Raw genomic sequence first — 3,982 nt, forward strand, 5'->3', positions numbered from 1 at the left:
TATTTTTTTTTTTCATTTCGGGGTACGAACAGTGAAATTACCCATGGTCCTTTAGATTGATTCTGCATTGCATTATCCCTGTGATTTTAATGCATGTCGGAATGTGAAAACAAAATTGAAGTTGATGATCAAAAGTCTATGGATATTTAGAACTAGAGAAAGACGTAACTGTATTGATGACATAATGTATTTTTTATTTTCAAATATAGCAAAGACATGTTTCTTAATAAATGAAAATATCTTTACTTTTTCCCTAAAATATGCAACCATCCTGTTGATAATGGTTTAAATGTCGTCGTCTGCAGCTTAGAAAAAGATCCTGTACCTGTTAAATAGAATAATAGAACATTCTAAATACGGTAATGATTTTTTCCTATATTTGATTACAATAATAATAATTTATGAAGTTCTCTTAAAGATAACCAAATCTAGTTTCCACCACACATGTTCTGGAGTAAAGTCCTTTAGATACACATGAAAACAAACATTTTAGGAAGAAATAACATGAAACGTAATAACAAAAACAATGAAATAGAAAAAAGACTTTACCAGAAATGAAAAATGTAGCGATAAGGACACGAGTTATGTTTGGAAAATAATGACATGCTTTATTAGATACTGACCATATATTACTGTCCAGTAATCTTTTAGAATTAATTCCCCTTTGTCATTTACTGGTTATTGTTATTAAAATATTCTTTTTTTTTTATTTACACGTTTTCTCATCATAATATTCGTTTTCTGTGAAATCTAGTACTAGCATCAAATTTGGATACATTTTAAACTGAAGTTGAGGGTCTTCAAATTATTTGTTTGTTTAAATCAAAATAAGTTACAGGTATGTAGAAACCTGAGGATTATTATGTCTTCTGATATTGCCTGTATAAAGGAAAATCTATATTTGTCCAAAAGTGACAAAATTTCCTTAGGTTTGATTTGTATTTGTTAGTTAAAAATATGTTAGAAACTCGAAAATATTTATGAGAAACAGTTAACTTACGCTTCTGCATGTATCTAGAAAGATTAACCAATCTATTTTTCCCACATGTTCTCATGTGGGGACATTTATAGCCTACTAGGCGGTATACGTTTTGTTCGTGCTTGAGGTGGTACCTAACACTACAGGGAGATAACTCTGTAAAAATCAGCTAAACGTTTTAATTACGTTGTATTGTTAAGGAAATACTAAGCTTCTCAATGATCAAAATTAGTGTTTGTCAAACTGCTATATAACCAATGAAATTTTTCTGATAAAGTGGTTGGTTCAAATTTTTTGAAATTTTTATATTTTTGTCAAAGGGTCAAAGTCAACATTTTGTCAAAATTTTATGAAAATTAAACGAGCCAAATTAATATTAGTCAAGGTGTTGGGTACCACCTTGAATGTCTCACGACGATCTATGATAGTTGTTTACATCCACGTCATTTGGACTTTGGTGGATAGTTGTTTTCATCCACGTTATTTGGACTTTTGTGGATAGTTGTTTACATCCACGTCATTTGGACTTTAGTGGATAGTTGCTTACATCCACGTCATTTGGACTTTGGTGGATAGTTGTTTACATCCACGTCATTTGGACTTTGGTGGATAGTTGTTTACATCCACGTCATTTGGACTTTGGTGGATAGTTGTTTACATCCACGTCATTTGGACTTTGGTGGGTAGTTGTTTTCATCCACGTCATTTGGACTTTGGTGGATAGTTGTTTACATCCACGTCATTTGGACTTTAGTGGGTAGTTGTTTACATCCACGTCATTTGGACTTTGGTGGATAGTTGTTTACATCCACGTCATTTGGACTTTGGTGGATAGTTGTTTACATCCACGTCATTTGGACTTTGGTGGATAGTTGTTTTCATCCACGTCATTTGGACTTTGGTGGATAGTTGTTTTCATCCACGTCATTTGGACTTTGGTGGATAGTTGTTTTCATTTGCAATCATACCACATCTCTTTATGTTTATATTGTGTGAGAACAAGCACTAACAGAAGAAGACGAAATACTACTTAACATGATGTCTCCTATTCACCCTAAGGGTTTGTCGAATGAAGAGTTATATAATATGTAAAGTAATGAGAAACTGGTATTCGGTAATGTTTTATTAATTCACGGAAATGATTTTTAATAATGTAATTATTTTCATTTTGAAGATACGGAATAAATAGAGATAAAAAATAGTACAAATAATACAAACCACATCGGCCACAACTATAAGAACAATGCTCTTTGTACATCGACGTACACACACCAGGTTCCTGGCAGTTGAAGAATGTATCATCGACACAAAGATTCCCAACTGACCCTGAAACTGTATAACATATATTCAATTTAAAACAAAACTAATTCTTAGTATTTCAATATTTTCTCTTTATTCTTCGCTTGTTTTACATCATTACATATGTACGTGAATCTGGTAATTTCATTGATATTATAAGCAAATTAACCCAGACTTCAATGCAAGATTTACTGCAGTTTGTGTTATATGTTTTGCAGATTGTTGTTTGTCTTTTTGTTTCCGTAATATTGTCTTTTCCTCGATTTTGTATGTTTGAATGCTTTCGATAATTGGTCTATTGTTTTGCCGTTCTGGATTTCCTCGGAGTAAACTTATATTGCCGCTACATATCTTTTTTGTGGTGAGGCGGTGTAGGCAATCAAAAACCAACGAATCAATTTGAGTAAACTTATTTGTAAGTGCTCAACCCTTCCCCAACTTTGGACAGTGGCTTAGCAGCACATCATAAGAATAAACCGAAAACTGTAAATGGAAATGGCCTGACTCATTAGATTGACACGAAGTGAAAAACACAATTACAAAAGGGAAAAACGACATACACTACCAATCTAAGTGTACTCACAGTAACTGAAAGCTAGTTCATGTTCTCCCAGAATAAAGTTTAAAGTAATACATATTCAAAGGATTTAGTGCAAAGACGACATAAAAAGTGTTAAAAAAGATTGACCTGTGCAATGCCAAAATAGAAGTGTATAATATTGACAGGATGTATGACGAACATGAATTTTCTTACATGTATAACAATAAATATTTAGTAATGTTTTAATTTATAAAAAACAAAATCAATGCAAGTTTGGTGATTCTTACCATGCGTTCCTACTGTTTTTGTTATCACGGTTGGTTTTGTTGTTGTCCCAGATTGACTCGGTGAAAGTTTTACTTCTGTACTTTGAACTGATGATTGCTGTCCTACAGTTGCCTCAAACGGTAGCTGTGTACTTCCTATTGTACTAGACGACTGTGTTCCATCCGAACTTGTTCTGGTCCCTACAGTTGTACTCGGAACGTCTATGGTTACATTTGCTGTTGGAGGTGGGATGCCACATTTTGTAGTTGCTGCGAAGCTAATTCTGAGGTGACGTCCTGCGTGAACATCTTTGTCATAGTTCACATTTGTAAGTACAAATTCTGTGTGATCGAGACTTGTAGATGTGATTTTCGCATCCCATGGCTACCAGAATATATATGCCATTGTTTACATTTACATTATACATAGACTCACGTACATAACGCATAATTAAACATATGAGATTTGACGAATGAATGATCGATCTTTTGGTGTAGGAGTTGATTGTTTGGTATAATGATTTATGTGTCTTTTCTGATTCATGAGCCTCTTGAGTGATTGGTGCTACATTGACAATATGTTTACTTCTAACTGGGAGAACTATTCAGTTCATGATATTGGATCGTCTTGAACATGCATGGAATAGTTGTGTGACACAGTGAAGTTTTGTAAAAAGTATCAAAATAGTTATAAAGCCAAACAAGTACAAAGTTGAAGAGCATTGAGAAGAGCAAAAATAGATTACCGTTAATGTTCTAATGTACGTTCTGAGAAACAAAAACATCTCTGATTTAAAGAAATACACATACTGATTTTTGAAAGGAATGTTTAGTTAATTTAATAAATGTTATGACAAGTTATTCAAATTAATTAATGAAGTTCGTTCAATGCGTAAA

General features: G+C 33.0%; 1 long non-coding RNA gene across 1 annotated transcript; it reads right to left on the reverse strand.

Moving 5' to 3' along the window:
* Nucleotides 1-249: 249 nt before the first annotated feature.
* On the reverse strand, nt 250-3,455 carry LOC127720951 (uncharacterized). The gene is made up of 3 exons (XR_007991001.1): nt 3,107-3,455; nt 2,198-2,305; nt 250-325 (listed from the first exon to the last, which is right to left on the reverse strand). It is a non-coding gene; the product is annotated as an uncharacterized LOC127720951 (long non-coding RNA).
* Between the last annotated feature and the right edge of the window lie 527 nt (nt 3,456-3,982).

The sequence above is a fragment of the Mytilus californianus genome, unplaced genomic scaffold (genome assembly GCF_021869535.1).
Source record: "Mytilus californianus isolate M0D057914Y unplaced genomic scaffold, xbMytCali1.0.p SCAF_11, whole genome shotgun sequence".
In the NCBI taxonomy this organism is placed as follows: Eukaryota; Metazoa; Mollusca; class Bivalvia; order Mytilida; family Mytilidae; genus Mytilus; species Mytilus californianus.